Source organism: Puma concolor, unplaced genomic scaffold (genome assembly GCF_028749965.1).
Source record: "Puma concolor isolate L17-30 unplaced genomic scaffold, mPumCon1.1.hap2 unalloc_scaffold_77, whole genome shotgun sequence".
In the NCBI taxonomy this organism is placed as follows: Eukaryota; Metazoa; Chordata; class Mammalia; order Carnivora; family Felidae; genus Puma; species Puma concolor.
Window position 1 is genome coordinate 88,583 of NW_028240288.1, and position 19,389 is coordinate 107,971.

General features: G+C 73.3%; 17 non-coding genes across 17 annotated transcripts; all 17 read left to right on the forward strand.

Moving 5' to 3' along the window:
- The first annotated feature begins 38 nt into the window (after window positions 1-38).
- Window positions 39-157, forward strand: LOC147570938 (5S ribosomal RNA). Its single transcript, XR_015247851.1, has one exon. It is a non-coding gene; the product is annotated as a 5S ribosomal RNA (ribosomal RNA).
- Window positions 158-1,238: 1,081 nt separating this feature from the next.
- On the forward strand, window positions 1,239-1,357 carry LOC147570939 (5S ribosomal RNA). Its single transcript, XR_015247918.1, has one exon. It is a non-coding gene; the product is annotated as a 5S ribosomal RNA (ribosomal RNA).
- A 1,073-nt stretch (window positions 1,358-2,430) lies between these two features.
- On the forward strand, window positions 2,431-2,549 carry LOC147570940 (5S ribosomal RNA). The gene has a single exon (XR_015247852.1). It is a non-coding gene; the product is annotated as a 5S ribosomal RNA (ribosomal RNA).
- Window positions 2,550-3,631: 1,082 nt separating this feature from the next.
- On the forward strand, window positions 3,632-3,750 carry LOC147570941 (5S ribosomal RNA). Its single transcript, XR_015247854.1, has one exon. It is a non-coding gene; the product is annotated as a 5S ribosomal RNA (ribosomal RNA).
- Window positions 3,751-4,827: 1,077 nt separating this feature from the next.
- Window positions 4,828-4,946, forward strand: LOC147570942 (5S ribosomal RNA). The gene has a single exon (XR_015247855.1). It is a non-coding gene; the product is annotated as a 5S ribosomal RNA (ribosomal RNA).
- A 1,071-nt stretch (window positions 4,947-6,017) lies between these two features.
- On the forward strand, window positions 6,018-6,136 carry LOC147570943 (5S ribosomal RNA). The gene has a single exon (XR_015247856.1). It is a non-coding gene; the product is annotated as a 5S ribosomal RNA (ribosomal RNA).
- Window positions 6,137-7,218: 1,082 nt separating this feature from the next.
- LOC147570944 (5S ribosomal RNA) lies at window positions 7,219-7,337 on the forward strand. Its single transcript, XR_015247908.1, has one exon. It is a non-coding gene; the product is annotated as a 5S ribosomal RNA (ribosomal RNA).
- Window positions 7,338-8,424: 1,087 nt separating this feature from the next.
- On the forward strand, window positions 8,425-8,543 carry LOC147570945 (5S ribosomal RNA). Its single transcript, XR_015247857.1, has one exon. It is a non-coding gene; the product is annotated as a 5S ribosomal RNA (ribosomal RNA).
- A 1,081-nt stretch (window positions 8,544-9,624) lies between these two features.
- Window positions 9,625-9,743, forward strand: LOC147570946 (5S ribosomal RNA). Its single transcript, XR_015247858.1, has one exon. It is a non-coding gene; the product is annotated as a 5S ribosomal RNA (ribosomal RNA).
- Window positions 9,744-10,812: 1,069 nt separating this feature from the next.
- LOC147570947 (5S ribosomal RNA) lies at window positions 10,813-10,931 on the forward strand. The gene has a single exon (XR_015247859.1). It is a non-coding gene; the product is annotated as a 5S ribosomal RNA (ribosomal RNA).
- Window positions 10,932-12,010: 1,079 nt separating this feature from the next.
- On the forward strand, window positions 12,011-12,129 carry LOC147570948 (5S ribosomal RNA). Its single transcript, XR_015247860.1, has one exon. It is a non-coding gene; the product is annotated as a 5S ribosomal RNA (ribosomal RNA).
- A 1,077-nt stretch (window positions 12,130-13,206) lies between these two features.
- Window positions 13,207-13,325, forward strand: LOC147570949 (5S ribosomal RNA). The gene has a single exon (XR_015247861.1). It is a non-coding gene; the product is annotated as a 5S ribosomal RNA (ribosomal RNA).
- A 1,087-nt stretch (window positions 13,326-14,412) lies between these two features.
- LOC147570950 (5S ribosomal RNA) lies at window positions 14,413-14,531 on the forward strand. Its single transcript, XR_015247862.1, has one exon. It is a non-coding gene; the product is annotated as a 5S ribosomal RNA (ribosomal RNA).
- A 1,069-nt stretch (window positions 14,532-15,600) lies between these two features.
- On the forward strand, window positions 15,601-15,719 carry LOC147570951 (5S ribosomal RNA). The gene has a single exon (XR_015247863.1). It is a non-coding gene; the product is annotated as a 5S ribosomal RNA (ribosomal RNA).
- Window positions 15,720-16,798: 1,079 nt separating this feature from the next.
- Window positions 16,799-16,917, forward strand: LOC147570952 (5S ribosomal RNA). The gene has a single exon (XR_015247865.1). It is a non-coding gene; the product is annotated as a 5S ribosomal RNA (ribosomal RNA).
- A 1,086-nt stretch (window positions 16,918-18,003) lies between these two features.
- Window positions 18,004-18,122, forward strand: LOC147570953 (5S ribosomal RNA). The gene has a single exon (XR_015247866.1). It is a non-coding gene; the product is annotated as a 5S ribosomal RNA (ribosomal RNA).
- Window positions 18,123-19,185: 1,063 nt separating this feature from the next.
- Window positions 19,186-19,304, forward strand: LOC147570954 (5S ribosomal RNA). Its single transcript, XR_015247867.1, has one exon. It is a non-coding gene; the product is annotated as a 5S ribosomal RNA (ribosomal RNA).
- The last annotated feature ends 85 nt before the right edge of the window (window positions 19,305-19,389 follow it).

The window sequence follows — 19,389 nt, forward strand, 5'->3', positions numbered from 1 at the left end:
GGAGCAGGCTCTTGAGGCGCCCAGCGGCAGCCGCCGGCGTCTACGGCCATACCACCCTGAACGCGCCCGATCTCGTCTGATCTCGGAAGCTAAGCAGGGTCGGGCCTGGTTAGTACTTGGATGGGAGACCGCCTGGGAATACCGGGTGCTGTAGGCTTTTGCCTTTTGCCTGTTGCCTGTTGCCTCTGGCCTCCTTGACCTCTCCTTTGGCGCCCGCCGCCCCTCCCCCTCCCTCCGTGTGTCCCTCTCTCCCCGGGGAGGGGAGCGCGGCTCCGGGGGCCAAACACACCCCGGCGGCCACTGCTCCCTCAGCCCCTCCCGGGCCGGCAAAGCGGCCTGGCCTGGCCTAGCCTGGCCCCGCCCCGCCCCGCCCCGCCCCCCCCCGAGCCCGCACACCCCACGGCACTTCACAAGGGGTCCGCTCCCCGCTCCCCGCTCCCCGCACCGGGCGAAATCCCACTGCACCGGCTGGAAGCCACGCCCCAGCTTTGCACCTTTCCTGACACTGCACCCGCACGGAGGGGTGGGGGGGTGCGGCGAGGGCGGGACCGGGGGCTGGCGCCTGGGGACTGGAGGGTGGGGGCTGGGTGGGTGGATCCAAAAACACAGGAGCGGGCGGGGCAGCGAGACCCCAAACACAGACTCCGCCACAGGACTGGGCTCCCTGGGTCCCGGACCTCTTCCCTCCCTCCAGCCCCCATCCCCAGGGCCCCCGGCGTTTCGCGAGGCCCAGCTAGGGCTGCGGGCTCGCGCTGGTGATGTTCTGTGGGGGCGCTGGGGCCTCCGGGCTGGCTGCGCTCGCCCTGCGACTGGGGAGGAGGCGCTGAGAACCCGGCGGGAGGGGGGGCGCCCAGAAGGCACGGCCGGCCTGATGCCCCACGCTCGCTTCCACCCTCTTCCCAGTGAGCGGCCCGACGTGGTGCGGTGCGGTGCGGTGCGGTGCGGTGCGGTGCGGGATGGAAGCGGAGGCGGGCGTGGGGCCAAGCCGGGAGCAGTCTGCCAGAGTCCCGGGATCGGTGAAGGCCGGGGCTTGCGCCACAGCGCCTTGCCAGGGTCCTCTTGCGCCGCCTCCGCCACCCGCCCGGGGCCCGCGGCGGAGGGCGGCGGCAGCGAGGCAGGCAGCCAGGCAGGCAGGCAGGCAGGCAGGCAGGCAGGCGCGTGCATGGGTGAAGCGCGGCACCCGCTGGGCTTGGGATGCGTGGAGCAGGCTCTTGAGGCGCCCAGCGGCAGCCGCCGGCGTCTACGGCCATACCACCCTGAACGCGCCCGATCTCGTCTGATCTCGGAAGCTAAGCAGGGTCGGGCCTGGTTAGTACTTGGATGGGAGACCGCCCGGGAATACCGGGTGCTGTAGGCTTTTGCCTTTTGCCTGTTGCCTGTTGCCTCTGGCCTCCTTGACCTCTCCTTTGGCGCCCGCCGCCCCTCCCCCTCCCTCCGTGTGTCCCTCTCTCCCCGGGGAGGGGAGCGCGGCTCCGGGAGCCAAACACACCCCGGCGGCCACTGCTCCCTCAGCCCCTCCCGGGCCGGCAAAGCGGCCTGGCCTGGCCTAGCCTGGCCCCGCCCCGCCCCGCCCCGCCCCCCCCCCCCGAGCCCGCACACCCCACGGCACTTCACAAGGGGTCCGCTCCCCGCTCCCCGCACCGGGCGAAATCCCACTGCACCGGCTGGAAGCCACGCCCCAGCTTTGCACCTTTCCTGACACTGCACCCGCACGGAGGGGTGGGGGGGTGCGGCGAGGGCGGGACCGGGGGCTGGCGCCTGGGGACTGGAGGGTGGGGGCTGGGTGGGTGGATCCAAAAACACAGGAGCGGGCGGGGCAGCGAGACCCCAAACACAGACTCCGCCACAGGACTGGGCTCCCTGGGTCCCGGACCTCTTCCCTCCCTCCAGCCCCCATCCCCAGGGCCCCCGGCGTTTCGCGAGGCCCAGCTAGGGCTGCGGGCTCGCGCTGGTGATGTTCTGTGGGGGCGCTGGGGCCTCCGGGCTGGCTGCGCTCGCCCTGCGACTGGGGAGGAGGCGCTGAGAACCCGGCGGGAGGGGGGGCGCCCAGAAGGCACGGCCGGCCTGATGCCCCACGCTCGCTTCCACCCTCTTCCCAGTGAGCGGCCCGACGTGGTGCGGTGCGGTGCGGTGCGGTGCGGTGCGGTGCGGGATGGAAGCGGAGGCGGGCGTGGGGCCAAGCCGGGAGCAGTCTGCCAGAGTCCCGGGATCGGTGAAGGCCGGGGCTTGCGCCACAGCGCCTTGCCAGGGTCCTCTTGCGCCGCCTCCGCCACCCGCCCGGGGCCCGCGGCGGAGGGCGGCGGCAGCGAGGCAGGCAGCCAGGCAGGCAGGCAGGCAGGCAGGCAGGCGCGTGCATGGGTGAAGCGCGGCACCCGCTGGGCTTGGGATGCGTGGAGCAGGCTCTTGAGGCGCCCAGCGGCAGCCGCCGGCGTCTACGGCCATACCACCCTGAACGCGCCCGATCTCGTCTGATCTCGGAAGCTAAGCAGGGTCGGGCCTGGTTAGTACTTGGATGGGAGACCGCCTGGGAATACCGGGTGCTGTAGGCTTTTGCCTTTTGCCTGTTGCCTGTTGCCTCTGGCCTCCTTGACCTATCCTTTGGCGCCCGCCGCCCCTCCCCCTCCCTCCGTGTGTCCCTCTCTCCCCGGGGAGGGGAGCGCGGCTCCGGGGGCCAAACACACCCCGGCGGCCACTGCTCCCTCAGCCCCTCCCGGGCCGGCAAAGCGGCCTGGCCTGGCCTAGCCTGGCCCCGCCCCGCCCCGCCCCGCCCCCCCCCGAGCCCGCACACCCCACGGCACTTCACAAGGGGTCCGCTCCCCGCTCCCCGCTCCCCGCACCGGGCGAAATCCCACTGCACCGGCTGGAAGCCACGCCCCAGCTTTGCACCTTTCCTGACACTGCACCCGCACGGAGGGGTGGGGGGGTGCGGCGAGGGCGGGACCGGGGGCTGGCGCCTGGGGACTGGAGGGTGGGGGCTGGGTGGGTGGATCCAAAAACACAGGAGCGGGCGGGGCAGCGAGACCCCAAACACAGACTCCGCCACAGGACTGGGCTCCCTGGGTCCCGGACCTCTTCCCTCCCTCCAGCCCCCATCCCCAGGGCCCCCGGCGTTTCGCGAGGCCCAGCTAGGGCTGCGGGCTCGCGCTGGTGATGTTCTGTGGGGGCGCTGGGGCCTCCGGGCTGGCTGCGCTCGCCCTGCGACTGGGGAGGAGGCGCTGAGAACCCGGCGGGAGGGGGGGCGCCCAGAAGGCACGGCCGGCCTGATGCCCCACGCTCGCTTCCACCCTCTTCCCAGTGAGCGGCCCGACGTGGTGCGGTGCGGTGCGGTGCGGTGCGGTGCGGTGCGGTGCGGGATGGAAGCGGAGGCGGGCGTGGGGCCAAGCCGGGAGCAGTCTGCCAGAGTCCCGGGATCGGTGAAGGCCGGGGCTTGCGCCACAGCGCCTTGCCAGGGTCCTCTTGCGCCGCCTCCGCCACCCGCCCGGGGCCCGCGGCGGAGGGCGGCGGCAGCGAGGCAGGCAGCCAGGCAGGCAGGCAGGCAGGCAGGCAGGCGCGTGCATGGGTGAAGCGCGGCACCCGCTGGGCTTGGGATGCGTGGAGCAGGCTCTTGAGGCGCCCAGCGGCAGCCGCCGGCGTCTACGGCCATACCACCCTGAACGCGCCCGATCTCGTCTGATCTCGGAAGCTAAGCAGGGTCGGGCCTGGTTAGTACTTGGATGGGAGACCGCCTGGGAATACCGGGTGCTGTAGGCTTTTGCCTTTTGCCTGTTGCCTGTTGCCTCTGGCCTCCTTGACCTCTCCTTTGGCGCCCGCCGCCCCTCCCCCTCCCTCCGTGTGTCCCTCTCTCCCCGGGGAGGGGAGCGCGGCTCCGGGGGCCAAACACACCCCGGCGGCCACTGCTCCCTCAGCCCCTCCCGGGCCGGCAAAGCGGCCTGGCCTGGCCTAGCCTGGCCCCGCCCCGCCCCGCCCCGCCCCCCCCCCGAGCCCGCACACCCCACGGCACTTCACAAGGGGTCCGCTCCCCGCTCCCCGCTCCCCGCACCGGGCGAAATCCCACTGCACCGGCTGGAAGCCACGCCCCAGCTTTGCACCTTTCCTGACACTGCACCCGCACGGAGGGGTGGGGGGGTGCGGCGAGGGCGGGACCGGGGGCTGGCGCCTGGGGACTGGAGGGTGGGGGCTGGGTGGGTGGATCCAAAAACACAGGAGCGGGCGGGGCAGCGAGACCCCAAACACAGACTCCGCCACAGGACTGGGCTCCCTGGGTCCCGGACCTCTTCCCTCCCTCCAGCCCCCATCCCCAGGGCCCCCGGCGTTTCGCGAGGCCCAGCTAGGGCTGCGGGCTCGCGCTGGTGATGTTCTGTGGGGGCGCTGGGGCCTCCGGGCTGGCTGCGCTCGCCCTGCGACTGGGGAGGAGGCGCTGAGAACCCGGCGGGAGGGGGGGCGCCCAGAAGGCACGGCCGGCCTGATGCCCCACGCTCGCTTCCACCCTCTTCCCAGTGAGCGGCCCGACGTGGTGCGGTGCGGTGCGGTGCGGTGCGGTGCGGGATGGAAGCGGAGGCGGGCGTGGGGCCAAGCCGGGAGCAGTCTGCCAGAGTCCCGGGATCGGTGAAGGCCGGCGCTTGCGCCACAGCGCCTTGCCAGGGTCCTCTTGCGCCGCCTCCGCCACCCGCCCGGGGCCCGCGGCGGAGGGCGGCGGCAGCGAGGCAGGCAGCCAGGCAGGCAGGCAGGCAGGCAGGCAGGCAGGCGCGTGCATGGGTGAAGCGCGGCACCCGCTGGGCTTGGGATGCGTGGAGCAGGCTCTTGAGGCGCCCAGCGGCAGCCGCCGGCGTCTACGGCCATACCACCCTGAACGCGCCCGATCTCGTCTGATCTCGGAAGCTAAGCAGGGTCGGGCCTGGTTAGTACTTGGATGGGAGACCGCCTGGGAATACCGGGTGCTGTAGGCTTTTGCCTTTTGCCTGTTGCCTGTTGCCTCTGGCCTCCTTGACCTCTCCTTTGGCGCCCGCCGCCCCTCCCCCTCCCTCCGTGTGTCCCTCTCTCCCCGGGGAGGGGAGCGCGGCTCCGGGGGCCAAACACACCCCGGCGGCCACTGCTCCCTCAGCCCCTCCCGGGCCGGCAAAGCGGCCTGGCCTGGCCTAGCCTGGCCCCGCCCCGCCCCGCCCCGCCCCCCCCCGAGCCCGCACACCCCACGGCACTTCACAAGGGGTCCGCTCCCCGCTCCCCGCTCCCCGCACCGGGCGAAATCCCACTGCACCGGCTGGAAGCCACGCCCCAGCTTTGCACCTTTCCTGACACTGCACCCGCACGGAGGGGTGGGGGGGTGCGGCGAGGGCGGGACCGGGGGCTGGCGCCTGGGGACTGGAGGGTGGGGGCTGGGTGGGTGGATCCAAAAACACAGGAGCGGGCGGGGCAGCGAGACCCCAAACACAGACTCCGCCACAGGACTGGGCTCCCTGGGTCCCGGACCTCTTCCCTCCCTCCAGCCCCCATCCCCAGGGCCCCCGGCGTTTCGCGAGGCCCAGCTAGGGCTGCGGGCTCGCGCTGGTGATGTTCTGTGGGGGCGCTGGGGCCTCCGGGCTGGCTGCGCTCGCCCTGCGACTGGGGAGGAGGCGCTGAGAACCCGGCGGGAGGGGGGGCGCCCAGAAGGCACGGCCGGCCTGATGCCCCACGCTCGCTTCCACCCTCTTCCCAGTGAGCGGCCCAACGTGGTGCGGTGCGGTGCGGTGCGGTGCGGGATGGAAGCGGAGGCGGGCGTGGGGCCAAGCCGGGAGCAGTCTGCCAGAGTCCCGGGATCGGTGAAGGCCGGGGCTTGCGCCACAGCGCCTTGCCAGGGTCCTCTTGCGCCGCCTCCGCCACCCGCCCGGGGCCCGCGGCGGAGGGCGGCGGCAGCGAGGCAGGCAGCCAGGCAGGCAGGCAGGCAGGCAGGCAGGCAGGCGCGTGCATGGGTGAAGCGCGGCACCCGCTGGGCTTGGGATGCGTGGAGCAGGCTCTTGAGGCGCCCAGCGGCAGCCGCCGGCGTCTACGGCCATACCACCCTGAACGCGCCCGATCTCGTCTGATCTCGGAAGCTAAGCAGGGTCGGGCCTGGTTAGTACTTGGATGGGAGACCGCCTGGGAATACCGGGTGCTGTAGGCTTTTGCCTTTTGCCTGTTGCCTGTTGCCTCTGGCCTCCTTGACCTCTCCTTTGGCGCCCGCCGCCCCTCCCCCTCCCTCCGTGTGTCCCTCTCTCCCCGGGGAGGGGAGCGCGGCTCCGGGAGCCAAACACACCCCGGCGGCCACTGCTCCCTCAGCCCCTCCCGGGCCGGCAAAGCGGCCTGGCCTGGCCTAGCCTGGCCCCGCCCCGCCCCGCCCCGCCCCCCCCCCGAGCCCGCACACCCCACGGCACTTCACAAGGGGTCCGCTCCCCGCTCCCCGCTCCCCGCACCGGGCGAAATCCCACTGCACCGGCTGGAAGCCACGCCCCAGCTTTGCACCTTTCCTGACACTGCACCCGCACGGAGGGGTGGGGGGGTGCGGCGAGGGCGGGACCGGGGGCTGGCGCCTGGGGACTGGAGGGTGGGGGCTGGGTGGGTGGATCCAAAAACACAGGAGCGGGCGGGGCAGCGAGACCCCAAACACAGACTCCGCCACAGGACTGGGCTCCCTGGGTCCCGGACCTCTTCCCTCCCTCCAGCCCCCATCCCCAGGGCCCCCGGCGTTTCGCGAGGCCCAGCTAGGGCTGCGGGCTCGCGCTGGTGATGTTCTGTGGGGGCGCTGGGGCCTCCGGGCTGGCTGCGCTCGCCCTGCGACTGGGGAGGAGGCGCTGAGAACCCGGCGGGAGGGGGGGCGCCCAGAAGGCACGGCCGGCCTGATGCCCCACGCTCGCTTCCACCCTCTTCCCAGTGAGCGGCCCGACGTGGTGCGGTGCGGTGCGGTGCGGTGCGGTGCGGTGCGGGATGGAAGCGGAGGCGGGCGTGGGGCCAAGCCGGGAGCAGTCTGCCAGAGTCCCGGGATCGGTGAAGGCCGGGGCTTGCGCCACAGCGCCTTGCCAGGGTCCTCTTGCGCCGCCTCCGCCACCCGCCCGGGGCCCGCGGCGGAGGGCGGCGGCAGCGAGGCAGGCAGCCAGGCAGGCAGGCAGGCAGGCAGGCAGGCAGGCGCGTGCATGGGTGAAGCGCGGCACCCGCTGGGCTTGGGATGCGTGGAGCAGGCTCTTGAGGCGCCCAGCGGCAGCCGCCGGCGTCTACGGCCATACCACCCTGAAGGCGCCCGATCTCGTCTGATCTCGGAAGCTAAGCAGGGTCGGGCCTGGTTAGTACTTGGATGGGAGACCGCCTGGGAATACCGGGTGCTGTAGGCTTTTGCCTTTTGCCTGTTGCCTGTTGCCTCTGGCCTCCTTGACCTCTCCTTTGGCGCCCGCCGCCCCTCCCCCTCCCTCCGTGTGTCCCTCTCTCCCCGGGGAGGGGAGCGCGGCTCCGGGGGCCAAACACACCCCGGCGGCCACTGCTCCCTCAGCCCCTCCCGGGCCGGCAAAGCGGCCTGGCCTGGCCTAGCCTGGCCCCGCCCCGCCCCGCCCCGCCCCCCCCCCGAGCCCGCACACCCCACGGCACTTCACAAGGGGTCCGCTCCCCGCTCCCCGCTCCCCGCACCGGGCGAAATCCCACTGCACCGGCTGGAAGCCACGCCCCAGCTTTGCACCTTTCCTGACACTGCACCCGCACGGAGGGGTGGGGGGGTGCGGCGAGGGCGGGACCGGGGGCTGGCGCCTGGGGACTGGAGGGTGGGGGCTGGGTGGGTGGATCCAAAAACACAGGAGCGGGCGGGGCAGCGAGACCCCAAACACAGACTCCGCCACAGGACTGGGCTCCCTGGGTCCCGGACCTCTTCCCTCCCTCCAGCCCCCATCCCCAGGGCCCCCGGCGTTTCGCGAGGCCCAGCTAGGGCTGCGGGCTCGCGCTGGTGATGTTCTGTGGGGGCGCTGGGGCCTCCGGGCTGGCTGCGCTCGCCCTGCGACTGGGGAGGAGGCGCTGAGAACCCGGCGGGAGGGGGGGCGCCCAGAAGGCACGGCCGGCCTGATGCCCCACGCTCGCTTCCACCCTCTTCCCAGTGAGCGGCCCGACGTGGTGCGGTGCGGTGCGGTGCGGTGCGGTGCGGTGCGGTGCGGGATGGAAGCGGAGGCGGGCGTGGGGCCAAGCCGGGAGCAGTCTGCCAGAGTCCCGGGATCGGTGAAGGCCGGGGCTTGCGCCACAGCGCCTTGCCAGGGTCCTCTTGCGCCGCCTCCGCCACCCGCCCGGGGCCCGCGGCGGAGGGCGGCGGCAGCGAGGCAGGCAGCCAGGCAGGCAGGCAGGCAGGCAGGCAGGCAGGCGCGTGCATGGGTGAAGCGCGGCACCCGCTGGGCTTGGGATGCGTGGAGCAGGCTCTTGAGGCGCCCAGCGGCAGCCGCCGGCGTCTACGGCCATACCACCCTGAACGCGCCCGATCTCGTCTGATCTCGGAAGCTAAGCAGGGTCGGGCCTGGTTAGTACTTGGATGGGAGACCGCCTGGGAATACCGGGTGCTGTAGGCTTTTGCCTTTTGCCTGTTGCCTGTTGCCTCTGGCCTCCTTGACCTCTCCTTTGGCGCCCGCCGCCCCTCCCCCTCCCTCCGTGTGTCCCTCTCTCCCCGGGGAGGGGAGCGCGGCTCCGGGGGCCAAACACACCCCGGCGGCCACTGCTCCCTCAGCCCCTCCCGGGCCGGCAAAGCGGCCTGGCCTGGCCTAGCCTGGCCCCGCCCCGCCCCGCCCCGCCCCCCCCCGAGCCCGCACACCCCACGGCACTTCACAAGGGGTCCGCTCCCCGCTCCCCGCTCCCCGCACCGGGCGAAATCCCACTGCACCGGCTGGAAGCCACGCCCCAGCTTTGCACCTTTCCTGACACTGCACCCGCACGGAGGGGTGGGGGGGTGCGGCGAGGGCGGGACCGGGGGCTGGCGCCTGGGGACTGGAGGGTGGGGGCTGGGTGGGTGGATCCAAAAACACAGGAGCGGGCGGGGCAGCGAGACCCCAAACACAGACTCCGCCACAGGACTGGGCTCCCTGGGTCCCGGACCTCTTCCCTCCCTCCAGCCCCCATCCCCAGGGCCCCCGGCGTTTCGCGAGGCCCAGCTAGGGCTGCGGGCTCGCGCTGGTGATGTTCTGTGGGGGCGCTGGGGCCTCCGGGCTGGCTGCGCTCGCCCTGCGACTGGGGAGGAGGCGCTGAGAACCCGGCGGGAGGGGGGGCGCCCAGAAGGCACGGCCGGCCTGATGCCCCACGCTCGCTTCCACCCTCTTCCCAGTGAGCGGCCCGACGTGGTGCGGTGCGGTGCGGTGCGGTGCGGTGCGGTGCGGGATGGAAGCGGAGGCGGGCGTGGGGCCAAGCCGGGAGCAGTCTGCCAGAGTCCCGGGATCGGTGAAGGCCGGGGCTTGCGCCACAGCGCCTTGCCAGGGTCCTCTTGCGCCGCCTCCGCCACCCGCCCGGGGCCCGCGGCGGAGGGCGGCGGCAGCGAGGCAGGCAGCCAGGCAGGCAGGCAGGCAGGCAGGCAGGCAGGTGCGTGCATGGGTGAAGCGCGGCACCCGCTGGGCTTGGGATGCGTGGAGCAGGCTCTTGAGGCGCCCAGCGGCAGCCGCCGGCGTCTACGGCCATACCACCCTGAACGCGCCCGATCTCGTCTGATCTCGGAAGCTAAGCAGGGTCGGGCCTGGTTAGTACTTGGATGGGAGACCGCCTGGGAATACCGGGTGCTGTAGGCTTTTGCCTTTTGCCTGTTGCCTGTTGCCTCTGGCCTCCTTGACCTCTCCTTTGGCGCCCGCCGCCCCTCCCCCTCCCTCCGTGTGTCCCTCTCTCCCCGGGGAGGGGAGCGCGGCTCCGGGGGCCAAACACACCCCGGCGGCCACTGCTCCCTCAGCCCCTCCCGGGCCGGCAAAGCGGCCTGGCCTGGCCTAGCCTGGCCCCGCCCCGCCCCGCCCCCCCGAGCCCGCACACCCCACGGCACTTCACAAGGGGTCCGCTCCCCGCTCCCCGCTCCCCGCACCGGGCGAAATCCCACTGCACCGGCTGGAAGCCACGCCCCAGCTTTGCACCTTTCCTGACACTGCACCCGCACGGAGGGGTGGGGGGGTGCGGCGAGGGCGGGACCGGGGGCTGGCGCCTGGGGACTGGAGGGTGGGGGCTGGGTGGGTGGATCCAAAAACACAGGAGCGGGCGGGGCAGCGAGACCCCAAACACAGACTCCGCCACAGGACTGGGCTCCCTGGGTCCCGGACCTCTTCCCTCCCTCCAGCCCCCATCCCCAGGGCCCCCGGCGTTTCGCGAGGCCCAGCTAGGGCTGCGGGCTCGCGCTGGTGATGTTCTGTGGGGGCGCTGGGGCCTCCGGGCTGGCTGCGCTCGCCCTGCGACTGGGGAGGAGGCGCTGAGAACCCGGCGGGAGGGGGGGCGCCCAGAAGGCACGGCCGGCCTGATGCCCCACGCTCGCTTCCACCCTCTTCCCAGTGAGCGGCCCGACGTGGTGCGGTGCGGTGCGGTGCGGTGCGGTGCGGGATGGAAGCGGAGGCGGGCGTGGGGCCAAGCCGGGAGCAGTCTGCCAGAGTCCCGGGATCGGTGAAGGCCGGGGCTTGCGCCACAGCGCCTTGCCAGGGTCCTCTTGCGCCGCCTCCGCCACCCGCCCGGGGCCCGCGGCGGAGGGCGGCGGCAGCGAGGCAGGCAGCCAGGCAGGCAGGCAGGCAGGCAGGCAGGCAGGCGCGTGCATGGGTGAAGCGCGGCACCCGCTGGGCTTGGGATGCGTGGAGCAGGCTCTTGAGGCGCCCAGCGGCAGCCGCCGGCGTCTACGGCCATACCACCCTGAACGCGCCCGATCTCGTCTGATCTCGGAAGCTAAGCAGGGTCGGGCCTGGTTAGTACTTGGATGGGAGACCGCCTGGGAATACCGGGTGCTGTAGGCTTTTGCCTTTTGCCTGTTGCCTGTTGCCTCTGGCCTCCTTGACCTCTCCTTTGGCGCCCGCCGCCCCTCCCCCTCCCTCCGTGTGTCCCTCTCTCCCCGGGGAGGGGAGCGCGGCTCCGGGGGCCAAACACACCCCGGCGGCCACTGCTCCCTCAGCCCCTCCCGGGCCGGCAAAGCGGCCTGGCCTGGCCTAGCCTGGCCCCGCCCCGCCCCGCCCCGCCCCCCCCCCCGAGCCCGCACACCCCACGGCACTTCACAAGGGGTCCGCTCCCCGCTCCCTGCTCCCCGCACCGGGCGAAATCCCACTGCACCGGCTGGAAGCCACGCCCCAGCTTTGCACCTTTCCTGACACTGCACCCGCACGGAGGGGTGGGGGGGTGCGGCGAGGGCGGGACCGGGGGCTGGCGCCTGGGGACTGGAGGGTGGGGGCTGGGTGGGTGGATCCAAAAACACAGGAGCGGGCGGGGCAGCGAGACCCCAAACACAGACTCCGCCACAGGACTGGGCTCCCTGGGTCCCGGACCTCTTCCCTCCCTCCAGCCCCCATCCCCAGGGCCCCCGGCGTTTCGCGAGGCCCAGCTAGGGCTGCGGGCTCGCGCTGGTGATGTTCTGTGGGGGCGCTGGGGCCTCCGGGCTGGCTGCGCTCGCCCTGCGACTGGGGAGGAGGCGCTGAGAACCCGGCGGGAGGGGGGGCGCCCAGAAGGCACGGCCGGCCTGATGCCCCACGCTCGCTTCCACCCTCTTCCCAGTGAGCGGCCCGACGTGGTGCGGTGCGGTGCGGTGCGGTGCGGTGCGGTGCGGGATGGAAGCGGAGGCGGGCGTGGGGCCAAGCCGGGAGCAGTCTGCCAGAGTCCCGGGATCGGTGAAGGCCGGGGCTTGCGCCACAGCGCCTTGCCAGGGTCCTCTTGCGCCGCCTCCGCCACCCGCCCGGGGCCCGCGGCGGAGGGCGGCGGCAGCGAGGCAGGCAGCCAGGCAGGCAGGCAGGCAGGCAGGCAGGCGCGTGCATGGGTGAAGCGCGGCACCCGCTGGGCTTGGGATGCGTGGAGCAGGCTCTTGAGGCGCCCAGCGGCAGCCGCCGGCGTCTACGGCCATACCACCCTGAACGCGCCCGATCTCGTCTGATCTCGGAAGCTAAGCAGGGTCGGGCCTGGTTAGTACTTGGATGGGAGACCGCCTGGGAATACCGGGTGCTGTAGGCTTTTGCCTTTTGCCTGTTGCCTGTTGCCTCTGGCCTCCTTGACCTCTCCTTTGGCGCCCGCCGCCCCTCCCCCTCCCTCCGTGTGTCCCTCTCTCCCCGGGGAGGGGAGCGCGGCTCCGGGGGCCAAACACACCCCGGCGGCCACTGCTCCCTCAGCCCCTCCCGGGCCGGCAAAGCGGCCTGGCCTGGCCTAGCCTGGCCCCGCCCCGCCCCGCCCCGCCCCCCCCCCGAGCCCGCACACCCCACGGCACTTCACAAGGGGTCCGCTCCCCGCTCCCCGCTCCCCGCACCGGGCGAAATCCCACTGCACCGGCTGGAAGCCACGCCCCAGCTTTGCACCTTTCCTGACACTGCACCCGCACGGAGGGGTGGGGGGGTGCGGCGAGGGCGGGACCGGGGGCTGGCGCCTGGGGACTGGAGGGTGGGGGCTGGGTGGGTGGATCCAAAAACACAGGAGCGGGCGGGGCAGCGAGACCCCAAACACAGACTCCGCCACAGGACTGGGCTCCCTGGGTCCCGGACCTCTTCCCTCCCTCCAGCCCCCATCCCCAGGGCCCCCGGCGTTTCGCGAGGCCCAGCTAGGGCTGCGGGCTCGCGCTGGTGATGTTCTGTGGGGGCGCTGGGGCCTCCGGGCTGGCTGCGCTCGCCCTGCGACTGGGGAGGAGGCGCTGAGAACCCGGCGGGAGGGGGGGCGCCCAGAAGGCACGGCCGGCCTGATGCCCCACGCTCGCTTCCACCCTCTTCCCAGTGAGCGGCCCGACGTGGTGCGGTGCGGTGCGGTGCGGTGCGGTGCGGGATGGAAGCGGAGGCGGGCGTGGGGCCAAGCCGGGAGCAGTCTGCCAGAGTCCCGGGATCGGTGAAGGCCGGGGCTTGCGCCACAGCGCCTTGCCAGGGTCCTCTTGCGCCGCCTCCGCCACCCGCCCGGGGCCCGCGGCGGAGGGCGGCGGCAGCGAGGCAGGCAGCCAGGCAGGCAGGCAGGCAGGCAGGCAGGCAGGCGCGTGCATGGGTGAAGCGCGGCACCCGCTGGGCTTGGGATGCGTGGAGCAGGCTCTTGAGGCGCCCAGCGGCAGCCGCCGGCGTCTACGGCCATACCACCCTGAACGCGCCCGATCTCGTCTGATCTCGGAAGCTAAGCAGGGTCGGGCCTGGTTAGTACTTGGATGGGAGACCGCCTGGGAATACCGGGTGCTGTAGGCTTTTGCCTTTTGCCTGTTGCCTGTTGCCTCTGGCCTCCTTGACCTCTCCTTTGGCGCCCGCCGCCCCTCCCCCTCCCTCCGTGTGTCCCTCTCTCCCCGGGGAGGGGAGCGCGGCTCCGGGGGCCAAACACACCCCGGCGGCCACTGCTCCCTCAGCCCCTCCCGGGCCGGCAAAGCGGCCTGGCCTGGCCTAGCCTGGCCCCGCCCCGCCCCGCCCCGCCCCCCCCCCGAGCCCGCACACCCCACGGCACTTCACAAGGGGTCCGCTCCCCGCTCCCCGCTCCCCGCACCGGGCGAAATCCCACTGCACCGGCTGGAAGCCACGCCCCAGCTTTGCACCTTTCCTGACACTGCACCCGCACGGAGGGGTGGGGGGGTGCGGCGAGGGCGGGACCGGGGGCTGGCGCCTGGGGACTGGAGGGTGGGGGCTGGGTGGGTGGATCCAAAAACACAGGAGCGGGCGGGGCAGCGAGACCCCAAACACAGACTCCGCCACAGGACTGGGCTCCCTGGGTCCCGGACCTCTTCCCTCCCTCCAGCCCCCATCCCCAGGGCCCCCGGCGTTTCGCGAGGCCCAGCTAGGGCTGCGGGCTCGCGCTGGTGATGTTCTGTGGGGGCGCTGGGGCCTCCGGGCTGGCTGCGCTCGCCCTGCGACTGGGGAGGAGGCGCTGAGAACCCGGCGGGAGGGGGGGCGCCCAGAAGGCACGGCCGGCCTGATGCCCCACGCTCGCTTCCACCCTCTTCCCAGTGAGCGGCCCGACGTGGTGCGGTGCGGTGCGGTGCGGTGCGGTGCGGTGCGGTGCGGGATGGAAGCGGAGGCGGGCGTGGGGCCAAGCCGGGAGCAGTCTGCCAGAGTCCCGGGATCGGTGAAGGCCGGGGCTTGCGCCACAGCGCCTTGCCAGGGTCCTCTTGCGCCGCCTCCGCCACCCGCCCGGGGCCCGCGGCGGAGGGCGGCGGCAGCGAGGCAGGCAGCCAGGCAGGCAGGCAGGCAGGCAGGCAGGCAGGCGCGTGCATGGGTGAAGCGCGGCACCCGCTGGGCTTGGGATGCGTGGAGCAGGCTCTTGAGGCGCCCAGCGGCAGCCGCCGGCGTCTACGGCCATACCACCCTGAACGCGCCCGATCTCGTCTGATCTCGGAAGCTAAGCAGGGTCGGGCCTGGTTAGTACTTGGATGGGAGACCGCCTGGGAATACCGGGTGCTGTAGGCTTTTGCCTTTTGCCTGTTGCCTGTTGCCTCTGGCCTCCTTGACCTCTCCTTTGGCGCCCGCCGCCCCTCCCCCTCCCTCCGTGTGTCCCTCTCTCCCCGGGGAGGGGAGCGCGGCTCCGGGGGCCAAACACACCCCGGCGGCCACTGCTCCCTCAGCCCCTCCCGGGCCGGCAAAGCGGCCTGGCCTGGCCTAGCCTGGCCCCGCCCCGCCCCGCCCCCCCGAGCCCGCACACCCCACGGCACTTCACAAGGGGTCCGCTCCCCGCTCCCCGCTCCCCGCACCGGGCGAAATCCCACTGCACCGGCTGGAAGCCACGCCCCAGCTTTGCACCTTTCCTGACACTGCACCCGCACGGAGGGGTGGGGGGGTGCGGCGAGGGCGGGACCGGGGGCTGGCGCCTGGGGACTGGAGGGTGGGGGCTGGGTGGGTGGATCCAAAAACACAGGAGCGGGCGGGGCAGCGAGACCCCAAACACAGACTCCGCCACAGGACTGGGCTCCCTGGGTCCCGGACCTCTTCCCTCCCTCCAGCCCCCATCCCCAGGGCCCCCGGCGTTTCGCGAGGCCCAGCTAGGGCTGCGGGCTCGCGCTGGTGATGTTCTGTGGGGGCGCTGGGGCCTCCGGGCTGGCTGCGCTCGCCCTGCGACTGGGGAGGAGGCGCTGAGAACCCGGCGGGAGGGGGGGCGCCCAGAAGGCACGGCCGGCCTGATGCCCCACGCTCGCTTCCACCCTCTTCCCAGTGAGCGGCCCGACGTGGTGCGGTGCGGTGCGGTGCGGTGCGGTGCGGGATGGAAGCGGAGGCGGGCGTGGGGCCAAGCCGGGAGCAGTCTGCCAGAGTCCCGGGATCGGTGAAGGCCGGGGCTTGCGCCACAGCGCCTTGCCAGGGTCCTCTTGCGCCGCCTCCGCCACCCGCCCGGGGCCCGCGGCGGAGGGCGGCGGCAGCGAGGCAGGCAGCCAGGCAGGCAGGCAGGCAGGCAGGCAGGCAGGCGCGTGCATGGGTGAAGCGCGGCACCCGCTGGGCTTGGGATGCGTGGAGCAGGCTCTTGAGGCGCCCAGCGGCAGCCGCCGGCGTCTACGGCCATACCACCCTGAACGCGCCCGATCTCGTCTGATCTCGGAAGCTAAGCAGGGTCGGGCCTGGTTAGTACTTGGATGGGAGACCGCCTGGGAATACCGGGTGCTGTAGGCTTTTGCCTTTTGCCTGTTGCCTGTTGCCTCTGGCCTCCTTGACCTCTCCTTTGGCGCCCGCCGCCCCTCCCCCTCCCTCCGTGTGTCCCTCTCTCCCCGGGGAGGGGAGCGCGGCTCCGGGGGCCAAACACACCCCGGCGGCCACTGCTCCCTCAGCCCCTCCCGGGCCGGCAAAGCGGCCTGGCCTGGCCTAGCCTGGCCCCGCCCCGCCCCGCCCCGCCCCCCCCCCCGAGCCCGCACACCCCACGGCACTTCACAAGGGGTCCGCTCCCCGCTCCCTGCTCCCCGCACCGGGCGAAATCCCACTGCACCGGCTGGAAGCCACGCCCCAGCTTTGCACCTTTCCTGACACTGCACCCGCACGGAGGGGTGGGGGGGTGCGGCGAGGGCGGGACCGGGGGCTGGCGCCTGGGGACTGGAGGGTGGGGGCTGGGTGGGTGGATCCAAAAACACAGGAGCGGGCGGGGCAGCGAGACCCCAAACACAGACTCCGCCACAGGACTGGGCTCCCTGGGTCCCGGACCTCTTCCCTCCCTCCAGGCCCCATCCCCAGGGCCCCCGGCGTTTCGCGAGGCCCAGCTAGGGCTGCGGGCTCGCGCTGGTGATGTTCTGTGGGGGCGCTGGGGCCTCCGGGCTGGCTGCGCTCGCCCTGCGACTGGGGAGGAGGCGCTGAGAACCCGGCGGGAGGGGGGGCGCCCAGAAGGCACGGCCGGCCTGATGCCCCACGCTCGCTTCCACCCTCTTCCCAGTGAGCGGCCCGACGTGGTGCGGTGCGGTGCGGTGCGGTGCGGTGCGGTGCGGGATGGAAGCGGAGGCGGGCGTGGGGCCAAGCCGGGAGCAGTCTGCCAGAGTCCCGGGATCGGTGAAGGCCGGGGCTTGCGCCACAGCGCCTTGCCAGGGTCCTCTTGCGCCGCCTCCGCCACCCGCCCGGGGCCCGCGGCGGAGGGCGGCGGCAGCGAGGCAGGCAGCCAGGCAGGCAGGCAGGCAGGCAGGCAGGCGCGTGCATGGGTGAAGCGCGGCACCCGCTGGGCTTGGGATGCGTGGAGCAGGCTCTTGAGGCGCCCAGCGGCAGCCGCCGGCGTCTACGGCCATACCACCCTGAACGCGCCCGATCTCGTCTGATCTCGGAAGCTAAGCAGGGTCGGGCCTGGTTAGTACTTGGATGGGAGACCGCCTGGGAATACCGGGTGCTGTAGGCTTTTGCCTTTTGCCTGTTGCCTGTTGCCTCTGGCCTCCTTGACCTCTCCTTTGGCGCCCGCCGCCCCTCCCCCTCCCTCCGTGTGTCCCTCTCTCCCCGGGGAGGGGAGCGCGGCTCCGGGGGCCAAACACACCCCGGCGGCCACTGCTCCCTCAGCCCCTCCCGGGCCGGCAAAGCGGCCTGGCCTGGCCTAGCCTGGCCCCGCCCCGCCCCGCCCCGCCCCCCCCCGAGCCCGCACACCCCACGGCACTTCACAAGGGGTCCGCTCCCCGCTCCCCGCTCCCCGCACCGGGCGAAATCCCACTGCACCGGCTGGAAGCCACGCCCCAGCTTTGCACCTTTCCTGACACTGCACCCGCACGGAGGGGTGGGGGGGTGCGGCGAGGGCGGGACCGGGGGCTGGCGCCTGGGGACTGGAGGGTGGGGGCTGGGTGGGTGGATCCAAAAACACAGGAGCGGGCGGGGCAGCGAGACCCCAAACACAGACTCCGCCACAGGACTGGGCTCCCTGGGTCCCGGACCTCTTCCCTCCCTCCAGCCCCCATCCCCAGGGCCCCCGGCGTTTCGCGAGGCCCAGCTAGGGCTGCGGGCTCGCGCTGGTGATGTTCTGTGGGGGCGCTGGGGCCTCCGGGCTGGCTGCGCTCGCCCTGCGACTGGGGAGGAGGCGCTGAGAACCCGGCGGGAGGGGGGGCGCCCAGAAGGCACGGCCGGCCTGATGCCCCACGCTCGCTTCCACCCTCTTCCCAGTGAGCGGCCCGACGTGGTGCGGTGCGGTGCGGTGCGGTGCGGTGCGGTGCGGTGCGGGATGGAAGCGGAGGCGGGCGTGGGGCCAAGCCGGGAGCAGTCTGCCAGAGTCCCGGGATCGGTGAAGGCCGGGGCTTGCGCCACAGCGCCTTGCCAGGGTCCTCTTGCGCCGCCTCCGCCACCCGCCCGGGGCCCGCGGCGGAGGGCGGCGGCAGCGAGGCAGGCAGCCAGGCAGGCAGGCAGGCAGGCAGGCAGGCAGGCGCGTGCATGGGTGAAGCGCGGCACCCGCTGGGCTTGGGATGCGTGGAGCAGGCTCTTGAGGCGCCCAGCGGCAGCCGCCGGCGTCTACGGCCATACCACCCTGAACGCGCCCGATCTCGTCTGATCTCGGAAGCTAAGCAGGGTCGGGCCTGGTTAGTACTTGGATGGGAGACCGCCTGGGAATACCGGGTGCTGTAGGCTTTTGCCTTTTGCCTGTTGCCTGTTGCCTCTGGCCTCCTTGACCTCTCCTTTGGCGCCCGCCGCCCCTCCCCCTCCCTCCGTGTGTCCCTCTCTCCCCGGGGAGGGGAGCGCGGCTCCGGGGGCCAAACACACCCCGGCGGCCACTGCTCCCTCAGCCCCTCCCGGGCCGGCAAAGCGGCCTGGCCTGGCCTAGCCTGGCCCCGCCCCGCCCCGCCCCGCCCCCCCCCCGAGCCCGCACACCCCACGGCACTTCACAAGGGGTCCGCTCCCCGCTCCCCGCTCCCCGCACCGGGCGAAATCCCACTGCACCGGCTGGAAGCCACGCCCCAGCTTTGCACCTTTCCTGACACTGCACCCGCACGGAGGGGTGGGGGGGTGCGGCGAGGGCGGGACCGGGGGCTGGCGCCTGGGGACTGGAGGGTGGGGGCTGGGTGGGTGGATCCAAAAACACAGGAGCGGGCGGGGCAGCGAGACCCCAAACACAGACTCCGCCACAGGACTGGGCTCCCTGGGTCCCGGACCTCTTCCCTCCCTCCAGCCCCCATCCCCAGGGCCCCCGGCGTTTCGCGAGGCCCAGCTAGGGCTGCGGGCTCGCGCTGGTGATGTTCTGTGGGGGCGCTGGGGCCTCCGGGCTGGCTGCGCTCGCCCTGCGACTGGGGAGGAGGCGCTGAGAACCCGGCGGGAGGGGGGGCGCCCAGAAGGCACGGCCGGCCTGATGCCCCACGCTCGCTTCCACCCTCTTCCCAGTGAGCGGCCCGACGTGGTGCGGTGCGGTGCGGTGCGGGATGGAAGCGGAGGCGGGCGTGGGGCCAAGCCGGGAGCAGTCTGCCAGAGTCCCGGGATCGGTGAAGGCCGGGGCTTGCGCCACAGCGCCTTGCCAGGGTCCTCTTGCGCCGCCTCCGCCACCCGCCCGGGGCCCGCGGCGGAGGGCGGCGGCAGCGAGGCAGGCAGCCAGGCAGGCAGGCAGGCAGGCAGGCAGGCGCGTGCATGGGTGAAGCGCGGCACCCGCTGGGCTTGGGATGCGTGGAGCAGGCTCTTGAGGCGCCCAGCGGCAGCCGCCGGCGTCTACGGCCATACCACCCTGAACGCGCCCGATCTCGTCTGATCTCGGAAGCTAAGCAGGGTCGGGCCTGGTTAGTACTTGGATGGGAGACCGCCTGGGAATACCGGGTGCTGTAGGCTTTTGCCTTTTGCCTGTTGCCTGTTGCCTCTGGCCTCCTTGACCTCTCCTTTGGCGCCCGCCGCCCCTCCCCCTCCCTCCGTGTGT